This window comes from Leptidea sinapis, chromosome 23, assembly GCF_905404315.1.
Source record: "Leptidea sinapis chromosome 23, ilLepSina1.1, whole genome shotgun sequence".
NCBI classification, from domain to species: domain Eukaryota; kingdom Metazoa; phylum Arthropoda; class Insecta; order Lepidoptera; family Pieridae; genus Leptidea; species Leptidea sinapis.
This window is the reverse complement of record NC_066287.1, coordinates 12,639,341-12,666,060: the sequence shown is the minus strand read 5'-3', so window position 1 is coordinate 12,666,060 and position 26,720 is coordinate 12,639,341. Positions and strand designations below refer to the sequence as shown.

The 26,720-nt window shown below is 32.7% G+C and overlaps 1 protein-coding gene and 1 long non-coding RNA gene across 3 annotated transcripts in view; one reads left to right on the top strand and one right to left on the bottom strand.

Annotated features, from left to right (window-relative positions):
• LOC126971101 (serine/threonine-protein phosphatase 2A regulatory subunit B'' subunit beta-like) overlaps positions 1-26,720 on the top strand; it is a 148,063-nt gene that overhangs the window by 30,878 nt on the left and 90,465 nt on the right. The window lies entirely within an intron of this gene.
• LOC126971142 (uncharacterized) lies at positions 20,465-24,219 on the bottom strand. Its single transcript, XR_007730832.1, has 3 exons — positions 24,123-24,219; positions 20,602-20,664; positions 20,465-20,519 (listed from the first exon to the last, which is right to left on the bottom strand). It is a non-coding gene; the product is annotated as an uncharacterized LOC126971142 (long non-coding RNA).

Sequence of the window (26,720 nt, the reverse complement as noted above, 5' to 3'; positions counted from 1 at the left end):
AACTAGTACATAATAAAATAATATTTTAACTACGTGCGCTACATTTTTAAAATGGCCTACATTCATGGTCTATTATTATTTATATACATTTCTTTTCGATTCTTATTTACTTTTTACAAATTATGTAAAGCAAAATTTTTTTTTGGATATTTGTGTCACTAATGTGACAGAAAGCTTCCGAACTTAAAAATATCAATGCCGAAAAATGTTATATTGAAATTTAAAACAAATATAGTAATTTTATATTTCATTATTAAGTTATAATTGAAAGTATTTAGTATTTTAAAATCTCTCACGTGGCACAAGATTCTGATTTAGAATGACTCGCTATGCTTGTAATTATAATATCTATTCAAATATAGACAAATTCAACGATTCTCTTGGCTCAATTAAAAACAAAATACTAATAGTCGAACAATCAACTAAAAACCAAGCAACTTAAATTAAGTTTCACTGAAGCTTTAATTTGTACTTAACTATAAAACACGTTTTTAAAATTAAAATTGATCATGGTGAGGATTTCTGTCATATGTGTACACATATGGAAATCATGTTCACTTTATGTTTGTAAATGTATTAATAATTATAATGTTGAAGTGCCTTATAAATAAAAAAATCCTAAAACAATTATAGAATCCTTGCTCGGGATTCAAACTTGGCAACAAAAATGAACCTTGAGATTGTAAACAGACAGAAAAACAGTCCAATTTAGAGTCTACTCTTGTTTTTGAAGTAAAAAAAGGTAAGACTAAACTCTGCTAGTGTTTCGGTGATAGCTCGCGTGATAATTGAAGATGTTAATTGATTAAAGACTTTCAAAAAAAATATTTTTTTCATTTCTTATAACGTGGTCTAGAAATAGAAAAATATTTATACTTTTTAAGAGTTTTTCAATTACCCAATTTAATTGCAAAACTCTTCTAGTCCATTGGTTCATAATAAATTAGTCTCCTACCTATCGTTTATCATTCCTCAACAACATGGTTTCTTGGCGGGTAGATTGACAATGTCTAACCTATGTCTACCTCAAGTATTTAGTTTCTAATATTAATAAGAATCTCACATGTACATGCTATTTATACTTAGAACTTTTCATGTAGTAAGTAAATATTAAGTTCTTGATAAGAAAATTGAACAGATATGGTATTTTTGAAATTTTGTTAAAATGGTTAGAATAATTCTTATCGAATCGCATTCAACGTATAAAATTATAAAAAACTTTCTATGAACGATTACTGATGTCTCATCATCATGTCATTCTCTTTAATGATGGAGAAGATAATAATATAGGCTTTGGAAGAATGATCATTACTAAAAGAATAAATTTATCAAAAGGTTCACCACGAAATTCAACAATGTTGCACGTTGTAGAGTGCTGTATAATTCATTTCTATATCCTAACTTCATGTATGGTCTATTAATATGTAATCCTTACTTGAAATATTAGTTAGATACGGTCGAAAGACGGAAATATGACTAATTGAGATATGATATTCTTTTAGAATTGGACTTATGTCCTACTTAAATCACGATTATAGTTTTATGCACAGACTCATGTATATACCCACTCTATAATCGTCTCGGTTGAGATGTGATTATTTTTTATATTCATAATTTTATCAAGTAATATTGATTGTAGTCAACTTTTAGCTTTAATTATTTTTTCTGTTCGTAGACTACAGACTACGTCCTAGTCAACGTGTTTAAACATAATCCTGTCGGGCGATCGTCTCGGCTCGTCAACATCCGTCTTAACTCGTAGAAACAGTATTGTGGGCAGAAGTCATCCGGCCGTGAAACCTACGCGGCCACTCAAGCGTCCAAAATCATTTCCTGAGTGCGACTACTTACGACTCTTGCACGCAATTTGACTGAATTATGTAGATGAGCTGGATTTATGTGGCTTACTGTGCTCTTATATAACGACGAATTGTATTATTAGACTTATATAATAAAACCACAAAAGTAATGTTAATTTCTTATGCATCAGAGATAAGAATATAAAACAGAGCGAATTTGTTTATTTAAGTAATAGTTTTCTAACTCACTTTTTAGCTGGGTTGCAGAATTCATATTAGCTATTATATATAGTTAAGGTTTAAGTCAAATTTAACGCTAACATAAACTGTGGAATTTTTGGGAACATCGTATTCCTGGGCATAGTTAAAGTTTCGAATATTTATTTGAAACTTTTGACAGGTCGCTATTTAGCATTAACATTAGATTGGACGGTTACGGCTAACAGTTAATGTTATGACATCATCTAAACAATTTGAAATGGTCAACACATTTTTTTTGCATAACTGGTACTTTAATATGTTTGTTTATGCTAAAGTTAGTTGGTACAACCAAGCCTTAAACTAATTGAATGACTGAATGTAAGCACACTTTTCTTCTAAGTCGTGTGTTAATTGTCTCTGTCCGAATCAGGTTATATTACAATATTTTAAGCAACTGTGGTAAACGCGGTAATGTATAGTTAAAGCAGTCGAAGTATATTATGGTCTCATTTGTGACAATATGTTCTATATTTGGGCGTTATTTGTATATATGTATAAAACGTAATTGCTTGCAATCGTCACAATTTAACGAAATATGATCAAATTGAGAACTAGTAAGGCTACCATGAACATATCAATCACAATAACGTAAATAATGTTCATCGAAAAATAAGTATATGAACAAAAAAAACGCCTCTCCATTTATAAGTATAGATTTCAAGTTATGTTATAGACAAATTATTTGTACAAATTAAGCTCATATTATATTACATTTGTATGACCACGGAATATTTTATTTATCTGTTACAGCTGCACAGTAATTCAAAAACAGTAATGTCCATTATGTTAGCACCAGGAACAAACATAAACTTGTTATACCAACTACTCGGATAATCGAATTATTATGTTTTTTGTCTGGTGATGCGATTATAATATGATACCATAAAATGTACAAAACAATAAAAGTATAACGATGTACAAATGAATTGTAAAAAAATGTTTATGAAACAAACATCTACTTTTTTAAGTACTAAGATTTAATTTTATATAGCCGCAAGATAAAAGTATTAATTTGAGATACATAAGTCTTATAAATTCGACAAAACAATAGTATTTATATTACCTTTATATATAAAATGATTTTCCGTAACCTATGTATTTATCATAAGTACACAAGCCCCTTCAAGTCATGTACTGATGCACAAGTGAACAATAATTGTCCATTGACGAGAAAGTCCTTTTCGTTGATTCATACAACCTCAGGCAACTGTCAAACACTTAACAAACAACCCCTATTGAGACTTAGTTGAACAGGTCCCCTCATAGTACAGTTAAACTAAAGTTTTTATTTGAATGGTTTTGAATATCGCTGGAAAGTATTTTTTTTTTAAGTATTTATTTTTTTATATTTTATACATTTTTTTAATGGAATAGGAGGACAAACGAGCGTACGGGTCACCTGTTGTGAAGTGATCACCGCCGCCCACGATCTGCACATATTATTATTTTACGATATAACGTCATTTTTTCAGCAGTGTTGGCTTTTTCTCTACCTAGAATAAAAAAAATCCTTTTTGCCCATCTATCGCATGTCGCATTTCAATCTTGATTGTGGTAGGGGTGAAATTGTATCATTATTTCAACTTCTACTTTCAATTCACGTCAGTTTGGCCGCGCGGGTTAAGGCCAAAAGGAGCCAGATATTAATTCTAATATCCGAGAGGGAACTTATATTTAATTTTTCATAAAAAAAAATGCATTTTTTTTTCTATCGGTTATTGTGCCTAAATTTATGTGTTATTTTGTGAAACAAAGTTTCACTCATTGCAATCGATTACGAAGGTCAAATGTAAGGTCTTTTATTATTTTTGCATGGGTACATTTATTTTTAAGGCTCTTTTACTTGTTCGGAAAACACAAAAGAGATATTATTGAAACGTCTTCTAAAAGTTGTACTCGTATGTACAGAGAGCATTTTGTTTCTTGTGTCTTTGAATCCTTCACTAGGCTCAGGATGCTAAATAAGAATCACTCTCTACGATCATGATTCAAGTATAGTCTGGATTTAGGCTGGATCACTTGGCGTTGCGTAGAGACGTCGCTTCATTGTGTGTCTTATACCGCATTTATCACGGGGAGTGTTCCGAAGAGCTGTTTAACCTGATTCCTGCCGCGGAATTCCATCTTCGCACGACACGCCACAAGTTAGGATATCATCCCACCATCTGGATGTGTGGCGGTCCTCCACAGTGTGGTTTTCAAGGAGCTTTCTTCCTCGTACTACTAATGTGGAATGAGCTTCCTCGTGCGGTGTTTCCGGGACGATACGACATGGGTACCTTCAAAAATAGCGCATACATTTTCTTTAAAGCCCTGCAACGCTCTTGTGATTCTTTTGGTGTTGCAAGAGAATGTGGGCGGCGGTGATCACTTAACACCAGGTGACCCGTACGCTCGTTTGTCCTGCTATTCCATAAAAAAATAGTGGCGGGATTCAAACTCAGCACTAACAATAAAAACGAACTCTGGTCTCTTGTTCAACAAATAACTATTATTAAGAATATTTAATTAAATGTTTTAGTTGTTCAATACCATGACCTGTTGTCTGTATATAACACATATTACAATGTTCGAGTGAACAATATTAGTGAAATGCCGCAATGCACCACTCCGCACAATCACAAATACAGCTTGGATTATGTGTTAGAGAAAACTTTAAATCATATTTCATACTGATATTGCAAGGTTAAGTAGTTTTTGTTTCAAATAAAGATCTTACTTACTTACTTACTTTGTTTGGGCTGCCTAATCTCTCCATTTATCAGTCGAAAATTTATATTTCTTTGTGTATACCATTTTATGTAGGTTCGATCGAAAATTATTGATTGAACGAAGAATAATTGTAGCTATGGCTTAGACCACACGACTGAAGTAAAATAAAAATTATTTATAAAATTGTTCTTGAACAAAATAATCAAGAAATCACCGTTCGCGTAACGCTAGCGTCCGATACGTTAGTGTGACCAGCATATTCTCTAAGCGAAGCGTGCGTCATGATGATTTACTTGAAAAAGCACCCCTGTTTAATTTCTATACTATTTACATTTTTTTTGTATGAAGTATAATATAAACCATACAAGGGCAAGTCGGTCGCGGGAGACCTCGTAGAACATTCGTCGACCAAATTGGGGACGTTTTGAGAAAAGGAGAGGTCCGAAGCACCCGCAACCGAGCATGTATGAAAAGAGCAATGAATGTAGAGGAAACGCGTGAGGTTTGTAAGGATAGAAGTAAATGGCATTCTATTGTCTCTGCCTATCCCGACGGGAACAAGGCGTGACTGTGTATTATTATTATTGTATATTAACCATACAATAACACTGTAATAAATATAATATTTACTAAGAAGTAAATAATTCCTCCCACAAAATATACACAACATGTGATAACTTTATCGATGCATGATCAATATATTCTATATAACGAAATTCAGCATTTTGTTTGCTCATAACTTAACCACATATTCATTCATAAAATTTTGATCTGACTGATTACGTGCCTGTCGACATATGTGTGTTACATATCAGCGTGACAGCGTAGTGTCATTCAGTAATTTTGTTGCATTTCTTTACATATATTTTAATTGAAATGATTTATAAAGCGAAGAAGCTATAAATGTTGATGTAAAATAGTGACAGTGTGTTCTTGCCACTTCTTCTAATAATTAAACCTCTGTAAATGTTTAAAGAAAACTTTTTGACATCCGCGTTATTTCCTTGACCTACATGAATAACGTGATTTTGATATTGACTCAACGAGGTGTGGGCTCTCTCTGCATCTTCTACCACGTTTATCACGGGAGTGTTCAGAGGTGCAGTTCGGGTTGATTCCAGTGGTCGAATTCCACCACCGCACATTACATCAAAATGCAAAATCACACTCGCATCACATTAACGTCTGACATTCTACAAACGCGCGTTTTGCAACAAATTTCTTTCCTCGCATACACTTTATGGAATCAATTACCGGCTGCTGTTTTCCCGAACCAACACGACTTAGGGACTTTGTTTGTTAAGTTTGCTACTTGTGACACCGCATCTATTGACACCTGGTGTTGTTGTGGATTTCCATGGGTGGTTGTCTCCCCACTCCCATCCTTTGAGCCTCTTGCCTGTTTATTCCCTCTTATATAAAAAATGAGCCTTTAGTTTAATTTATATAAAAATCCAAGGCCTGCCTGTTTGTTTGTGTTCCATATGTTTTTCAACAATACTTATTTACACTTCGTGGAATGCCAAAACACAATTGTGTATTGTTCTTTATAAAATACAATGTTTGTACACATACAGCTACAAATTACAGACATAGACAAGATTGTTAACAATATGGAGTTCAGTGAACGCGCCAACATTGATAAGATACGACGTGAAACTTATACAACTCTTCCTGACTACAGACTTAACTATGTCTACGAAATGCGCTGTCTGCTAATATTACATTTCTTCTTTATTTTCTTCAAATATTGATACACTTTTACACACATATTATACAATATATTTAATACAACTTTCATACTTAAATGTACATAAATACATACTTCCCGGTTACATTATCTCTCAACCAGACCTATCACATTGTCACATCGTCACACGGTGTGCAGAACAAGAATCACTAGGATATTATTATAAATAAATAAACAACGATTTATATTGTCACTTTTATATGTTATTGGTGTACAGGTGTTGTATTGTGATACTGATTATTATTATATTATAATGATAAAAAATCAGTGAAAGACTCTGGGTTAGGTAAATAAAGGATTTATTTTTATGGTAGAACTATAATAGCGACACAGAACAACAGAAACTACAGAACTATTAAAAACAAAATAAAAACTTCAAAAGGAAAGCAGTGATAGCACGAAAATATCACAACATGTACCTAACGGTAATGAAACTGCAAGCCGTACTGACGCAACAGGACGAGCGCGAGGGGGTGAAAGGGGAACGGGGGGTCCAGAGATAATGTGGCTGTGTAGTACATAATATCAACATTCATGACTCGAAAACAAACAATTTCGATAAATAAACATTTGCACCTACCTCGATTCGATACCGGGACTTCTTGCCCTCTAAGTTCGGCAGGGTCGCTTTCTACTGGGCTATATGGGTCGTCTTTGTTTTCTTCGTTTTAATTTTTTTATTATTATTTAATTTTAAGAAAAACATCTTGAGGAAACCTAGACATACCTGCGAAGCAATTCAAGGGTGACAAAAGTTATTTGTGCTGCACAAGAAGGCTGTTTGCGCTTTTAAAACTTAGATTGAGAGAATAATTATTATGAGAAAAATTTAAAAATATCAACATCAATAACAATATTTTGTCATCATCTTGATGCGGTTTTTAAGGAACTTTCATCCACGTACGTGCAAATTGTTAAATGAAATTCCATGGGCGGTGTTATCACTAAATAATGAATAATTTTATTGTACGATACAACATTGTAACCATATTTTTATAAAAAAGAAAATTTACTATCACGTTCCCTGTACCCGCTGGTTTGTCCTCCAAATCCCAAAAAAATTAACTGTAACTACTTGTGGGTGACATTTGCCTTTTAATCGTGAATGTTCCAAAAGCCTTGATATGCTGACGTATTCATTCACAAACACGCTGGTACCGTCAGCATGCAATATTGTGCAAGTTGCCCGGCCTCGTAGTCACCCACGCACCCTACCGCCTCTCACTTCTCTAACACTTCGGAGACGACTTCAACTAGTGTGGGATTGGCGCTTGGAGTATGTTACCAAACTGAGGCGGCACTCATATACGTCATGATTGACACAAATAATATAACTTACCTCGCGACCTACTATAGCTCCAGCTATGTGCAAGTATCGCACACAGCTTAGTAAACTTTGTCACCCGCCATATTAATGTTAAGTACATACTACTTGTTTGACAAGTGTTAGGGTTGCCATTAATTGTTATTATTTATTTTATTTTAAGAGGATGGTAACAATACCATTAGCTCAAACAAGAATACGACAAACGAAGAATTTTTAAATAATTTTAAATATAAGCACTCGATTAACAAAAAACAGACCGTTAGGTTTTTGGGCAAAAACTCTTGTTGTAAGTTAGAACTTTAGTTTGACTTTTGAGACTACATTGTCATTAAAAGTCATTTATTTTCTCAAGATTAATTTTTTCTGAATAATTTTTGACACTATTACACTACCACTAACCATAAATGGAGCTCTGAGAGACAAGACTTGGCGCTAGCACATGCTTGTAACATTTTAGGAGTCACAGAAACGCTGTTGGCGATATAAATGGATTTACAGGATATTATTGAAGATACCCACGTGATATCATAAGAGGGAATAAACGGGCAAGATATTCACGTGATGGAAAAGTGGTGAAACAACTACCCAAGGACATCCGCAACACCAGGGATGCGTTGTCGGCCTTTAAGTTGGGAGTATGATCTATGCTCGAAGATCCCTAAGTCATATTGGTTGGGGAAACAACAGCCGGTAATTGCTTCCACAAAGTGTCTGTGCGTGTCAAGAAATTTCTTGCAAAACGCGCGGTTGTAGAATGACAGACGTCAACTTAATGCGGGTGGGATTAAGCATTTTGACTTAATGTCCGGTCTTTTGACGAACAAGCTTTTCAATATCAACCTCATCGAGTAAAGGAGTTTCTTACATGGTTTTATTTTATTTTGAAAAAGATTGCTTGAAAACAATTTTAGATAGCTACATTAATATGTGAGCATTACTGTGTTTCAGTCTGAAGGGCGCCGTAGCTTATCTGTTAACTATTACTGGGCAAATGAGGCTTAACATGTAATGTCTCAAGTGACGAGACCGGAGCGTGACTTCATTATAACTGTCCTTAATCACTTACCATCAGTTCAACATTTTGCTTGTCTCGATACTTCTCATAACAATACACATTCTGATGAAAAATAAAAGTTAGCGTAATGTTAATTGATCGTCGATGTGAACCTTAAAATTCATCATTGTAGATCTAGAACGTTCGTTGTGGTAAAAACGTTGGTCATCTCAGGATTCAATTAAAGCGGAGCATTATCTGTGAGCAATCATTTATAAATAGTGACTTCCGACTGCAGTAAGCTACCTTTAATAGATCCATAATCATAAATAGTTACCTAGTCTGTAAACTACAATAGGATAATGTACAGCATACATTGTCTTTTATTGTAGATTTTACTATTTGTCTGTCACATTGAATACATCACCAATAAAATGCCAATTCAACCCTACAGGACTTTGAAATTTTTTTTATGTTGTATCATTGCTATTGCAGAGAAAACCTTCTAACACGAAAGTAAACCTCAAAATTGATTCCTTTTGAATTATTTTTGATGTCATTTCTAAAAACTACTAGATACTACTACCGCTTCGGAAACAAATGGCGCTCTGAGAGAGAAGAAGCGGCGCAAGAATCTCTCCCAGCATTCTTTTTTGCGCTCTTTTCAATAAAAATATACAATATTGTACAATCATTTCTATCGCTATAAAATAATCACAATCTAGTCCCAGGCTGTCCGATCATTTAGATATTCAGCAGTGGAGTAATAGGATTTACGACAGAGCCATTTTTATAAAACATTAAAATTTATTTATAGATAATGCCTGAACAGTGGCTGGGACTTTATAATAGAAGTGTATACATTTACCCTTAAAGCAGACCGTTAGGTGTATGTGTCTTATGAAGCCTCCTAGAATGAGTTACAAGCAATCCCTTATTTCTAGTGTTATAATAATGAAAATCACATTTAAGAGCAAAAAGGTGACGATTAATTAATTCATAATTCGACGTCGGTTCATAACGAGTGAATCGTGTTTATTTACTTATGAAAGATTTATATCGTTGTGTTTATATTAGTGGTAGGCCGCGCCGCAGATATTACTAAGCGCCAAGCGGGCTGGCTGCCAATCTTCATAATTGTTCGATCATATTTGCAAATGCTATCATGTTCGCGAAAAAGAATGCTAGTATAATTATCCAAATCGATACTTAAGAATCCCTCTCATTGTTTCTAGTCTATCTAGCATGTAGATTCTAGATGTACTTCCGATTAAAAGTTATAATAATGATGTAGGTCCATTTACATGTTATATCTTATTATAGTTACTAGTGACGAGTCGGTCGTCTCTCGCGTGGCGTCTGTCCGTGTATTCCTGCCTTGTTACTCATGGTACACTAATTTAATGGTATCATTATCTATGTAACTCTATGAAAAATGTTTGAAACGGAATAGTTTTTGATCCCGACCACATAGAGAATACCATTTTTCATCACTTTTTCAACGATATATTATGGGGTCTATTGTTGTGGTTGCAGGAATATAAAATTCTCGTGTCGCGGTGCTTGTTACCAAACTCCTCCGAAACGGAATAACCGATTTGTATGAAACTTTGTGTGCATATCGGGTTGGTCAGAGAATCAGTCAATGTCTATTTTTAATACCCTTAAATTAGAAGAGTGACCCACCCCTTAATATTGTTTTTTTTTATTTTTTTGACATTTTTTTTAGCTGCCTGACCCGGCGAAAGAACGTTGGCCGGGTCAGCCAGTAAATCAAATTTGTAAGTCAATTTTATAAAAACAGTAACTTAAAAATGGCCATCCGTACCATAAGAACAGGTACTAAAATATTTAAATATTAAAGTTAATGTCAAAGAGTATGAAGAATAACATTTTAATAACTTTAATTGGTGTATTTTATGTTTCAGGTAAAGATGAAGTTTCAGTGTTAACGCAGCAACGTCCATATTTGTAAGTTTTGTTACCTTAATCGAGTGTTAGTCAATAATTGATAAATACTTCCTTCCTTGTATCGAGTGAAAGTGGACAACACGCCATTATCAACACGTCATGATTTATATCAATCGTTTTGTAGCAAATATTTTATAACTGTACAAAGTTATTAAGGTATTTTGTTAATCATTTATTTAAAATGGCCAATGAATTGAATCCTCGTTCCATCAGATTACCGGAGAGACTGGTTTATGGCCACTGTCCCAGAACAACATTATACCTAAATATTACGCAATGCGTTTAAAATTATTTAATCATCTACGTCTACAAAAACAATCTTACCACCGAAGCGATTATCTGGACTCCTCTTTAAATGGTTAATTAAAAATATTAAGTAAAGATTAGATTTGATAAATAGAAATTTTTTGCCATAATTTGAGGTCGAGTTAGAATGAGGTGGATTAGGTTGTGTTAGAAGATATACATGAGAATGGTGCTCTGATAGAGAAATGAAAACAGTTCTAGGTCAACGGAAAATATCCTATAAATTTTAATTCCCTTGAGAGTTTCGAAATATAATATTTTACGTTATAAACAGCCGTATCTTTTTGTTACGTCAACTTAGAAGTTTGATTTATTCACAGCGTCAAGAGACTATACTTGAAAAGGTATATCGTTTTAATTTCAAATCAAGTCAAGTCATTTATTTGCATAGATTGAGTGGGTACATTGGTGTTACATTATAATCATTGGTGCTAACAATCTGCTAACAAGTTTACAGTGAAAACATACAACATAAAAACCACATTATTCATAAAAGTCTATCCATCATAATATTATTAAAATGTGAAAAATAATTTTTTTTTACTTAAAATGACAATTTGAAATATCTAAATTAACGTATTCTAATGACTATAGATTTATGTCTGTTAAATAAACTTGAACCAGGGGTGCCGAGATAAAGGGTCGTGACAGAGAGACGGATTGACAACAAAGTGATCCTATAATAATAGGTTTGGAATCAATGCGGATAAGCATGTTTTTTGAAGTACGGAATCCTAAAAGCACTTCCAGTTTTATTTTTTGTGTTCTTATAAAATTAATGAATAAATTGTTAGACTTACCTTGGATATGTTATCAGTCAAACATTAAATAAAGATACCGCACTGTTTCCTCTTCATTTTAATTCATTATTCAACTTTGTGTCCGCGAGGACATGATGATGATGATGATGTAAGATCCAAGGTCGTTCTGATCTGTCGTTCCGACCGGTTTGTTCGACGCGTTTTTGCGTTGCTTCTATTATTTCGTTATTGTGAGTTTTTTGCTAATTAATCTGATATCTTGTGGCGTCTTGCAATGATTTTTATGTGAATTTCTTGCTTATCTCGAAAATTTTTCTCACAAAATTTTATTTCAAATAATATAATCTAAAGCGGTTTACATATTTAAAAAATAAAATTGTATATTAGTAGTAGTATATAAATCGGAATTAAAATAATTTTTTTCTTACATAACATTAACTTTACATTTCACAAAATCATAATGTTATGTAATGAAAAATCTTTGTCAGGAATGTGGTCCGAAACTTCGATCACCAACTTGACCCTTACTTTGCGGCCGCGATAGATGGACGAACAATGTTTGGTTACAAATTTAATTTGTAAAAAATAATCCCAGAAGTGAGGGTTATCACTTTAAAAAATAAAACAGATTGTTTAGTTTTGCAAGAGCGACATTTGAATTCAATTTCCTAATATGCAATTATTGGGGTTGAGTAGGTTATCAACTGTAAAGTAGATCTTGTAGATGAAGCCATAATAATAACCTGAGAGTTCAACAATACATACCAAGATTTACGGTCGAAGTCATCACTCGAACCATTGGCTCTGTTGGTAAGAACGCTCGGACGGAACCCGAGAGGTCGCGAGTTCAAGTCCCGCATCGTTCATAAATTTTGGTTCCAAATTTAATTTCTATAAAATTTGAAGCGATATAAAGTTTCACCTTTAAAAAAAGGAGAGACAAATAATGTGAAATGGAGTAAACAGTAAACTGATCCGTTACGAAGGATAATAATAATATACTATAAACTGTATCGTCATTATGATGCAACTCAATCTTACCTTGACATTCACCTGTATATACCATATACCATACTTCACTTTCTCTTTTCGTGAGTTTATCTTCGATAATCACGACGATATGGGATATACAAGAACTTAATCCTGCTAGTGCATACATACATCATTGTTGATAGTTCAACTATATATATCTTAATATATATAAATTACGTGACCCATTGTTTGTCCTCGATGGACTCCTAAACTAATGAACGGATTTTAATGGGGATTACTTCATCGAGTGCAGTTTGGTCCAACTTGAGAGATAGTATAGTTTTTATTTCGATTTGGGACCCATAATTATTTTTATTTCCAATATTTGTTTTGTATGGACATATTCTCTGTGAGAGAATTGAGTGACGCACGGTTTTGACAGTTCTGCTGTGAAACAATTTCATTATAACAACAGGGAGCATTTTTTACGAAACAATTATTGATGTTTTGAAATATTATCGGCAAATTCCTATGAAACAGTATTTTTTTTATTATCTACAGAACAACGTCTGTCGGGGCAGCTTGTTTATATACTTATATAATTAGATCTTTTAACGCGGTGTACAATTGATTTTGTGGCATTTAGTTGATCAAATAGACCATTTGAATCATACTTTAGGCTTTATTAACTGGATTATGAGATATAATAATATTTTCGTTGGTTCTATTTATTACTATCATTATTATATTCTGTATAACAACATTGTTTTTTCTACGAACGTAAAATAGAACGAATAATATTTATTTTTAGGGATTTTTGTTTTATTACTTCAAAGATTGTGTGTGTGTGCACATTTTTTAATTACTTTATTAAAAAACAAAAATTTTACAATTGTGCATTTCCAATGTAAGTTAATAATTAAAATTATAAATAATAATAATTTAAAAGTTTTAGCTAGTAAACTAGAACACAAATATTCATTCTATTCTGATAGCTTAAATATTATTTTTTAATAAGTATATTATAAGCCCAGTATCTTAATCTAAATAATACTTAATCTATATAGTAGCACCCAGGGTTGCGTTACATTTATTAAATTGTTTGTAATAAAATGTAAGCCGAGCTCAAGTGGATTCGAGAGTGAAAGCTATATTTCATATATTCCATTCAGAGCAAAATTTACCAGAGTAATTATTGCAACATTATTTATAAATATTGTAAATGTTATTACTTTTTGCTCTCTGCTGCTCTGCTTATTGCTCTCTATAATCATGGAGAGCATATTCAGCCGCCAGCACTTTGTATATCTAGAGAGTCACCAGTTGATCAACGACCGACAGTACGGCTTTCGCTATGGTCGGTCGGCAGGTGATCTTCTGGTATACCTAACACATAGATGGGCGGCGGCTATTGAAAGCAAGGGGGAAGGCCTGGCAGTTAGCCTGGATATAGCGAAGGTCTTTGATCGTGTATGGCATTGCGTAGAGATGTCGCTTCATTGTGTGTCTTCTACCGCATTTATCACGGGGAGTGTTCCGAAGAGCTGTTTCACCTGATTCTTGCCGCCGAATTCCACCTTCGCACGACACGCCACAAGTTAGGATTTCATCCCCACCATCTGGATGTGTGGCGGTCCACAGTGCGGTTTTCAAGGAGCTTTCTTCCACGTTCTACAAAGCTGTGGAATGAACTTCCTTGTGCGGTGTTTCCGGGACGATACAACATGGGTACCTTCAAAAAAGCGCGTACACCTTCCTTAAGGGCCGGCAACGCTCCTGTGAATCCTCTGGTGTTGCAAGAGATTGTCAGCGGCGGTGATCACTTAACAACAGATGACCCATACGCTCGTATGTATATTCCATAAAAAAATCATCCTTTTATATCATCCAAAGAATATAGGACAAAGATGTAGTTGTGCTTCGTATCCTCGTCTTGATAATGTTTTCAACTGTGTTGTGTTGTATTTATGTTATCGGACAAACTCGATTTTAGGCCAAATCAGTTCATCCTTTAGAGTTTAGGCGATGGGATAAGCCGCTACAGACTAGGTTAAACTAGTTTCTCCTATCCTCCTTTGAAAAAACCCATTTAGCCTAGGCTGAACTAGTTGAACTAAACATGAGTAAGTACACGTCAGGATAAACTGGTTTGGCCTTGTATATACTAGTTCTGCCTTGTCTAAAATCAAGTTTTGATCGGTTTTCGCCGGTAAAATATGCACCAATTCTTTATAATAATATGTATTACTAATTATATCCACCCTTCGGGCTGGAAAAGTATAGTAAAAATGATTTACAGTTATTGTGCACTACCAATAGGTAGTATTTTGTTTGATTAATGCGAGTGTCACAAATAGATATAAATTAGACGATTTATAATGGGTTAATTAATATGCGTGTAAATTTAAACTGTGGTTTGAAATTAGTTTTTGCGTAAATATTTAATTTTTATTCTTGTTTTAGCTAGGCCGACGTTTCGTGACCTTTTCAGGGAGACTGTGGTCGCCAGGAGCCGAGATAGTATTTGTCATAGTTGTCTTTATACAAATTATTTAAGTTTTCTTTAGTGTTAATTCCGCCAATATTTGTTTGTTCATTCAAATTTAGTCCCATCACCTTTGTTACGTGTCTCTTCCGGGGGTAATACGTCACAACAGCCGACCAATCACAGCGCGTCATTTCATGGGGCGAGGGTATAAAAGAGCGGCTTCCGGCTCATTTGATTCAGTCTCGTGCCAGATTTTGGCGAGACAACACGTCCTGAGGATGCCTCGTGTAGAGGCGAAACACGTGTCGAATTGTTTTAAAGACAAATATTGGCGGAATTAACACTAAAGAAAACTTAAATAATTTGTATAATTATGGATTTCCGCAAAGTAACGCCTTATTCAATAAATTTTCTTATAGTTGTCTTTATAAATTTTAGCACCATTCGTTGCCTCGGAGGTGGTATTTGTTGTAGTCAGATGGGTTTTGGCAAATAAAAGTTGTGATGACACAAGGAATTGTTGATCTCATCTTTGGTCGGATTATAATCTAAGTTTTTCGTAAGTCCTCGTTATGGTGGTCTAGGTGTGCGCTAAGCCTAACTTCGACTTGGTCTCAACTCGCTAGTTTTACGTATCTAAGTAAGGTCTGAGCAATGTACGCTTTTCATATGTCAGCCTTATAGAGCAGCCAGTAAGTAGTGTCTTACTATTGATCGGAATGAAAGTAAACTCTAATGATGACACTGATGACAATGACCTGGGAATGAACTTAAACAAAAATAGAGGCGGCGACTCGCATTGCCCCTAATACCACTCAAACTGTACTCGTATGAGGATTTGGGGCTAATAGTACTTACACTCTTAAATAAAATAGTCCCAAAGTACAATGAGGAGGGTTGCACACACTTTGAAAGAACCCAGTTTGTATCGCCTTGAAAACAACGCTCAAGGAATGTCATTCCATAGTTTCGTTGCCTGCGCACTAATTGCGCTTACGACTTAAGATCCATGCCAGGGCCTATAACTGGCTTACAATTAGAGGTATCAAGACATAAGCAGGCATTAACCCTCGCGTGCTCCTTTGTTCTACATTTGTAGTTGTTACTATATGGATTCATACGACCAAGACTAGCTCTAGTTTGATGAGTCGCTAAGAAACATCGAAATATTACTAAAATTTAAGAAGGCCTTTATTCTCAATAAAAAGCTGCATCTATCTACATTAATGAATGGAGATATTTTTGAAGTTATACTTCCTTTGGCGCGATGGAGAAAAATGATAAGAGTGAATTTTAACTATGCGCGCGCACACTGACACCTGAATTCTACATGGTGAAGTTAGTTCTAGGTGGCATGAAAATCGATAACTATGTTCAAGTTGTATATTCTAGTATTTTTATATTTAGAACACGTGTTTCGTAACAGTACAATTAAACAGTGTGAATAAATAAATATTATTATGGTGTTTTTATTAAATCAATTTCATATACGACGGTTATAGTATTTACTAATAATTTATTAGTATATATATATATAATATATTGAATATAAGTGATAAAACTGATTTGAATAACCTGTTTTGAGTGCATTTATAGATTTGAGGTTAATTGTCGGTATGTATAATTTATTTACATCGTTAATTAAAAATTATTACATAGATATCTAAAAAAAAATTTTTTTTTGTTTTTGTTTTATTCCTGGTATATCAACAAATTATATGTATAAATAAAGAAAATATAATTTTCTATACTTGTTTATATTAACCTTAAATGCTTAAGTATTTATATTATCATTGATCTTAACTAATTGTTAAAATTTTATTTTTTTTTGAACTTCTAACGCGTATACATAAGTACACTCACTCTTTGTATTTTGTTATAGTGCGAAAACTACTGAACCAATTGGAATAATATTTATACTAATAATATTCATAATATTTATACATGCAGCGTGTTTCTGAGAAGGTTTTGGTATATTTCTTGGTGATTTCTTATCCAAAACCTATATTTTTTTACTTAAGATGAGCAGGCGCGGGGTACATTACTTATATGACAGAACAACGCTTGCCGGGTCAGCTAGGAAATAAACGAACAATCAGCGAACATACATATAGATTCTGTTAGTATGAGTCACTTATCGGTAGTGTTGGTGTACCCGTTTTGTTAAAATGTCAGGCTTAAATGGACGTATCCATTGGATGGTTTATTACAAAGTTTCAAAACTCTAAGACTGCAGACGTTGGTGAGAAAAAGTGTCTTGACAGACCAACAGACGGTTTATAGAGTGATCCAATAAAGGTGTCAAGGTTTTTAAAACATAGAAACCTAAAATAGATCGTTAACAGAGAAAATAACAATTCCATAAATAGAACCATTTAATGAAAATAAATACAGTTGAATAAATACGTGAAAATCACATAAATGATATTTTAATTAAAATAATCAGACAGCTTTGGTCAAAATAAGTTACATCAATGAAATATTATACACAATAACATTATATTATGCTTTTAATATTACTCGTCTAAAACATTGTGCCAAGAGGAACTGAAAAAAGGATCCATAAATTTTTATTTTACTAATGTCGCAAGTCCTGCAATATAATACAATATTATATTAAACTAATGGGTAGAAGAGCTAGGAATGGTGCTTCAAGAATGTCATCATATAGAAAGACGTAATAACCCAAATCATCAAAAAAATAACTACATAAACCCAGTTTGTTGAGGGTTATTTTGAAGCATCGATCGAAAGTGGTGTCAGAGCATTTTTGTTTATACTATTGAAATAAAAACTTGTCAGTGTTAGTTTATTGTAGGATCGGCATGTTGTGAAATAAGTGTTGTGGTTTCTACTGCTGTTGCTATTCAGGAACCTCTCACAAAGCCAGGCGCTAAACGAGATGAGAGTAGATCTAGAAACTATAAACTTGTATGGGAGCAACTAGAAACGAATTTTATTAATATGTATGTCTATTTTATTCACACGCAATCTATATGTATCCTACGTTTCTTCAACGAGAAAATAGTTAATGGTCGCTTTCACGCAGGCGATGGGACAACTGGCACATAGGGAAATGTCTTGTCTTAATTAAATTTATAAAGAATATTTTAGTTATTATGATTATTTCTTATGTTTTTATCTATAGTTTATTTTTTTCCACTAAGTTGGGTGCATAGCTTACAAGCGATCCACATAACTTAGTAGAAAAAAATAATTGAATCAAATTTAGGTACTATTGGCAAATTTGAATTGCGATCTACCTTAATACAAACTATAATATCATTGCCTTAATATCATTTTCCTACAGTCTACCAATTGATATACCTACAATCTTTTTCGTGCAAATATAAACCTGTTATTATAATTTCAAAAGAATTATAGCAAAGTGGGTCATGAATCAATTTTGTCAATTGTATATATACTCTTCGATCAGCTTAACATAATTACAAATTTCTAAGAACTTCACATGAAACAACACTGGATCTTAAAATAACTGAAAACAAAGTAATAATTTAATAAATATCACTTAAAAGTATCTGATCCTCAATGCACTGCTATATAGTATTCATCCAGATCATCAGAATTTATATCAGATTTAAATGGATCCAAAATAACTGAAGGAGACCATATTTGGTCATCTAAAGTAGAATTTTCCGGAGGTACAGTGCTTAGGACATATGACCAAACATTTTCTGGATAAACATCTGTTGCACATTCTTCATCTTGTTGGAATAATGACTCACTCATATTATATCTAGATAGTATATCAGTATTACAGTTATCTCGAGCTATTTCCGAATCTGAACTGTTATCTATTTTGATTAAATCAAGTTTGTTGCACTGATTCAATTCTGACGTATTATTGATATCAGATACTATGACTTCTATATTTCCGCTATTATAATATAAAGCACGTTGTGATAGATTTGAACTGTCTGACGCATGGATAGTCTTATCCTGGTCTGTTGACCTGGCAATGCCAGGTTTACTACATTTAATTATTGTTATTTCGATATTGGACATATTTAATGCGTTACTTGCTGTAGGGAAGGCAGAGCTCTCAGTAGAAGTCAATGTTAAATTACCGGTATCTTCTAATTCAAGCTTTTTCCAAGAGTTAGCTTCCTTGTTCCCAACGGCTTTGTAATCTGAGGAATTTTTAACTATCATATCTCGTGTATAATTATCACATCTATCTAATATTGAAGGCTTTAAGCAAAGTATTTCTTCCAAGGTTTGCATTTCATTTGTATTATGGGTTGGAACTTGATTTTCATCGGCCTTTTCTGTTCCAATAAGTGTTTGCAGTAACGAAGCAATTTTTTCTAATACGCTTTTGCTAGAGGTTGAAATTTCCTCATTTTGAAGAGGAGGCATAGGAGTAGCCGTATATATGTTTTCAACAATAAAATTTGAATCCTTTGGGACAGTTTGATCCATATTGCCTGATCTTTTATTAAGGAAATCAAATTTAGTGTTTTCGTCGTCTTTATCAACATTAAAACTTGTTGTCTGGGTGGCGGTTAAAGCTTTGTTTCTGGTTTTCTTAAATATATTTTCTTTTGAAACGATAGGTGTGAATTTAGATTTTTTTCGTTTATTTGCAGACTTTATATCGGAGTTTGTTATCTGCGAACCAAGTATAGCCGTCTCCAAATCCTCTGCATGCCTATTCCAATAATTAGGTTGCCACATATCTCTTACGTTTAAAGGGTACTCTACATCTGGAAAGGCTCCTATATCTCTATAAGTCGGTGCTGCTGCAAACTCTAACAAAGAAAATTCTTCAGGATCACTTTGAACAGTTTTATTCTGTTTAAATTGTGAAAGTTTGTTGCTATATTTAGTATGTTTAGTCTTGGAATTTTGCACTGATAATGTTTTTTTTGATTTTATTGATGCATTATTGCCCAATGACTTGACAGGCAAATTATATTTCTTATGAATATTTATTGGTGTGCTTGGCGTAGAGGCAGAAGGATATTCGATTTGAGGGAAATGAAATTTTTCCAAAAGGTTTTCCTGAATCGTTTTCCCCTCTCCTTTAGCAGGGATATTTGTTTTATAAGAATTTTCCTTCGATTTTAATTTAATACTTTGTTTTGGGGGATAAATATAAGGATGATGCTTTGCTTTATTTTGTTGCTTATTGGGCAAACTTAACACACACGCTATCTGGAACAAATTAATGAAATATATTCATAAAATCTTAAAATATAACATACTTTCAATAAATATAAGCAGCAAGTTTTCTTACCGAGAATAATAATATCAGAATCGTAGGTATAAATACGACTCTGTCCCGAACGCCCATAATGAACTGTAAACAAAATTTTTTTCGACACAGTTATTTATATAACATGTATTTCAACCATTTTCTAGGAAAATGGTTGAAATCTAAAAAGTTGCCTTATCATATAAGAAAGACCTATTGCTTGATATTATTCATTGCGTGATAAATATAAAATTATTTGTCGTAACATTTTTAATGTATGTTAACAGTTGATTTCTACGAGAATGAAATATCTGATATTTTATACAATTACCTACTATAGTTACTATAACTTTTACATTGCACCTGATAATATCTTTGTTAGGATATCACAGCGCTAACAATATACACACTATCTTTAAAAAGTCTTCAACGAGTTTAAATAAATTGCTGTAGTTTCTATTTGCAACAAGAGACTTTCAAACAAACATACTTATTTTTAAAGCATTTAAAAATTCGTGTTAACGATTCAAAAAAATTAAACATTAAATTAATACAAAAATTTTGATTTTAACATACTTAAGAAACTAGATTAATTTCAATCATCCAGGGGTTAGTTAATTTTCATAGAAGTAATTTATTATAATGATATTTTATTATTAAAATTAATGTTACTTTATTATGACCTACAAACTAATCAAGTGTTTAATCTGTTTAACATGAAGGTATATTTTCGAAGGGCTTCGTTCAGATTAAGAATACGTGTAGCCAGAAAACTTATGTATTATTTTTGTAGTTATTCTTTTTTTGGAGTATTAGGAAAAAAACTATCAGAGCGCATTTATACGATGCGCGCGAAAATCATCACGAAAATGCGACACCCTTACATTAATTGGTCAAGTAGACCATTAATTGTATTATATTTCTGACTAAATTGACTTAATTTTATTACAATATTGTTCTTTCTACAAACGTAAAATAGCAGAACAAAAGACAAACTAATTATTTAAGGATTTTTATTTTGTTACGCCAAAAAGTATAACGTCTTGCATCTTGCATACATTAGTACCTACTTAGTACACATACTTATTTTTTTACTATATGTATTTAGCATTTAGCCTTTAGCATAAAGTGCTCGGAATATCTTTTTTTAAGCTCAAAATTATATCCTAAATAATTCTTCGTCGCAAACGCCTGGAAACTCTTGTACCGTTGTGAATACCACTTCCTCATCATCTTATTTGAAATGTCAAGTTAGATGTTATGTATTTACTATTTACGATGTCATCCAAGATAGGCTTGTAACTACATACATAGTTATAGGTGAGATGTGCTTAAGTCGTGAGGTGTGAGGCGAGAGCGGGTCGCGGCGGAAGGACACCGCTTCCAAAAATAACAATAATCGTAACTAGAATTATATTGTATAAAAATACGCAATTATTTTTATACTTTTTAGTGCATATTATATCAGTTGTTTTGGAATAGTGTTTTTGAAGTCGGTTGTTTTTTTGTTAAAAAATTTATTTCATTTTAGTCTACAAGAGACATCCCTTGGAAATTCTATTTTGCAATTCTGGCGAATTTTTCCTTTTTAATATATGTATTTATATTACACTGTGCTATATTTCAACAAAATCTGATAGAATTTTGTACGTGTACTTACTTATATCTGTTTTATTACGCATTTCTGTGAAAACAATAGTAAAAATCTATGAATCGCTAGATCTATCGAATGTTTATTGTGAAACAAAGATATAACAATGTATCAATATAATATCACTTTCAACGTATAACTATAACAATAGAAATAAATATAAACAATGGCACGTTACTATTACAATAAGTTAAATGTTGCATAATTCTTGATAAAAAAAATATTTGTGTTAGAGTTATTTAATACATTGCGAAGTAAGTTTTAACCTAATCTCTTATCTTTATTTGCCTTGTAGGTATATCTATAATTATATTTAAAGCATTCGTTATTTTTTTGTGCAAGAACATTCAATGATAAAACTAAAATAGACATCCAAATTTTATTAATAATTTATTGTTCTATGTTCCATTTTATGTTAAGTTACCTTTTATAGGTGACCATAATTTTGGATAATAGATAACGTCAACACTTAAATGTTAGGTGAAACAACTAAAGTAAATATAAGAATATGGCATTTGTAGTTGCTAGGATTAGATTAAGTTCAATGACGTAGGTACTCTATACCTTATAAGGAATGTTTTAGTTCATCAATAAATAATAAATATTGACGATTTGTGATTAACAAATGCTTTGCACCTCTATGATGTTCGAAACAAACTTACAACTAAAGATGAACGTAATGATGGGATTTTTTTTTATGGAATAGGAGGACAAACGAGCGTACGGGTCACCTGATGTAAAGTGATCACCGCAGCCCATTTCTCTTGCAACACCAGAGGAATCACAAGAGCGTTGCCGGCCTTTAAGGAAGGTGTTCGCGCTTTTACCTGATATTTATTTAATCAATATTTTTGCATTATCAACTCCTTTTCTATCGCAAACATCTAAAATAATTCATTTCTCAAGGTTTAACTGAGAATATTATATTTTTTAAAAAATCCAAATTTCATTTTATATATATATATAGTACAGACTTCAAAATTTCCGAGTGATTCCGCTATTAATATCGCAACAATAATCGACGATAACATACAAAAATATGTTTCGTAGACTGCACTACTTTATAAACTTGATGATACTTTGCAATGGAAGGGCAAAAAATGTGTTTATTGACGACATCACATTAGAAACCTCTAAAATGGTCAGTGTTTCTCTACTATATTATGCATGTATTATACATATAAACCTTCCTGTTGAATTACTCTATCTATTTTAAAAAACCGCATCAAAATCCATTGCGTAGTTTAAAGATGTAATAATACATAGTGACAGACAGCGATTATCTTTTATGCTGACTTATTCTAAATTAATGTTCTTAATAGATAATACTTAATGAATGTAAATATTTTTGTAGTTTTTCACTATTCACAATCTCACAAGTTTATACATCTGTAACAACAACTAACAATAAAGAGATTTTACGACATAGATTATATAATTTACGACATGTACTTACCTTAGCATTTGAAAATTTCTCATAAAACAATTTAGGAACTAAGTATACTTCATATCATTGCTATAGCATGAAGATCATAAGCTAATGAATAGTCTATAATATTAGTAGAGGCCAGTCCCGAAATGCCAATTTTTGGGGTATAAAAAAAAGATGACAACCGATTCTCAGACCTACCAAATATATCGTCCATAAAATGTGTCGAACTACAATAATGATTGTATTCGATTGGCATATTGCAACCCTATTGCGGATCTGAGGAATGGAACAGAATAATATAAAAATCACGATTCAAGAATACGTGTTGATCATAGACGGGTGAAAATTTTAAGTTATAATATTATGTATTTTTAATGCGACATCATAATAAAATAAAACTTTAAATAAATATTTAGGGGTGGGTCACTCTTATCATTTAGCGGTATGAAAACTAGATGTTGGTTGGATTCTCAGACCTACCTGATATACACATAAAATTTCAACAAGTCGGTAAGTACAGCCGTTTCGGAGGAGTTTGGTGACAAACACCGGGACACGATTCTTTTATATATTAGACCCTATAGCTGACCCAGCAAACGTTGTATTGCCATATAAAGTACCTAATAAGAAAAAAGTCAATAATTAAAATATTTGGGGTATAAAAATTTGATGACGACCGATTCTCAGACCTACCAAATATAAACAAATCGTACATACAATGTATCGTACTTCAATCATTATTATATTCGATTGCCATCTTGCATATTATTCTGTTCCATCTACAGTTAATCTACCGACTATAGTTGGCTAAAATTAAGTATATGTTTTACCTCCTGAGAAAGTTAGAAAGCTATAAAAATTCTATGTAGTTATTCATTTTAAACTATTCTTTCAATTTGATTTCTGAACGACTGCGGACACAACAAAGGAAAAACAAAATACTAGTTTTTATTTAATTCCCAGCATTTTCATATTTAAATCTTCTCTGGACTTCCACAAATAATTCAAGATCAAAATTAGCCAAATCGGTCCAGCCGTTTTCGATTTTTAGCGAGACTAACGAACAGCAATTCATTTTTATATATATAGATAATAACAGATGCTTCTGCATAAATAACAAAATAATGAATTAATTGCTGTGGAAATATAGTTGTCAAGATTTATTATATAAAAAAAGTCGCGAATATAATTTAAATAATATTACTTACATAATTCATGCAAATACCAAATAGATCATTTATAGGTTTAGATATACTGTGCCAGCTGTAAGAACGTCGAAAAAGATGAGGTTGACTATTACCCTCATATTTTGAGCAATGCACGTACACCAACACAAAATGACATACAAATCGCGAGTGTAACACGTAGCTTGTTACGCACACTAAAGTAATAACCTGTTCTAATCGGTGGTCTATCAGTAAGGGGCTCAAAACGTATAATTTATACGTTAATAATTGATAAGTTATCTAAGAAGACAACATAGAGACATAATATTTCTGTACGATCGAATAAAATGCGAAGAAAACTGTTACACAAGTATCATGCCAACTCCATAAGGTATGTGAACTGGCATGGGGGGTGGACCAGCACCTCCAAACTGACCACCTGCCATCATAGGAGTATCGGCAGGATGCCGTATCTTTTGTCATTTTTCTGACAGACGACCGGACATCCGTAGCCGGGACCGTATGACCCGCACGCTCCAAGTTGAACGTAGGCTACCTAAAACACAAATACATTAAACTATACTGTCTGGGTATCTGTTCACATGGAGAATAACAAAAAATCAATTGGAGTTGTAATTAATATTATCAATTTTTAAGCTATTGCTTATAGCTTCTATCGCGGGCCTTGAGCGTGGAGACCGGATCCAGATATTCCGTAACGAAAATAACCTAACACTTACTTACTAGATCTATATAGATATTTCGCCACGGTCCTTACAGTTGCCGTCCAACAGCGGTTTTCACGCATGCTTTTTGTGCATGCGTCTTGATTTTTTTAAATTTCATTATCATCATTATTTTTTATCACGTTTTTTTTATTTTTATTATTATGAAAAGCATTTTTATTTAGTTTCACCTGTCCCGTTGTCTGTCTGTAATCAAATCTTGCAAGTAAAATTTTACTCACTTCCCGTTTGCTTTTATTTAAATTAATTTTATCAAAAAAAAAAAAATAATTATAATTGCATAAGTTGATAAAAAATGCTATGCAATAGCTTTACCGCGGCAGTCCCCGAGTGCCACACGTCTTTTTATATCTTTATATTTTGGACACCACACCCTTATCCAGTGATGGTTTTCTAGTTTTTAAGTTTACTTTTAATTAGAATAAAGAATTAATGTTAACTATGGGACGTAATTGGCCTGAAATAAAAGAATTATTATTATTATATATAGTCTCGTGCCAGATTTTGGCGAGACAACACGTCCTGAGGATGCCTCGTGTAGAGGCGAAACACGTGTCGAATTGTTTTAAAGACAAATATTGGCGGAATTAACACTAAAGAAAACTTAAATAATTTGTATAGTTATGGATTTCCGCAAAGTAACGCCTTATTCAATAAATTTTATTATTATTATACTTTAATATACAAATTAAATTTGTAACCAAAATTTATGAATGATGCTTCCGTCCGAGCGCTCTTGCCACCTTAACCAACCATTCGAGTGACGCATGGATCGTAAATTTTGGTACCATACTATAATATTATAATCACATAACATATATCTTTCAAGACTTTACGACTCCATTTGCGGTAGTTATTTTTAATGATTCGTTATCTGCCTTTAAATAAAATGCTACGAGATTGTTAGGTACCCAACGATTAATGTTTTATGTTCTTTTCTTTTCTTTTCAAATTCCTAAATTTTTATTGTTAATAATGTGGTGACATTTTCATTTATTTTTGTACAAAAATAATTTCTGTTTCTATTGTTATGGCTATTATGATTTTGTAATTTTTGTTTTATTTTATCTTGTTGTGTTCTATGTGGCAACAAAGTAAAGATTGTGTATGATGAGATATCTTAATTTGTTGTTCATTTAACTATATTTGTCAACATTCATATATTT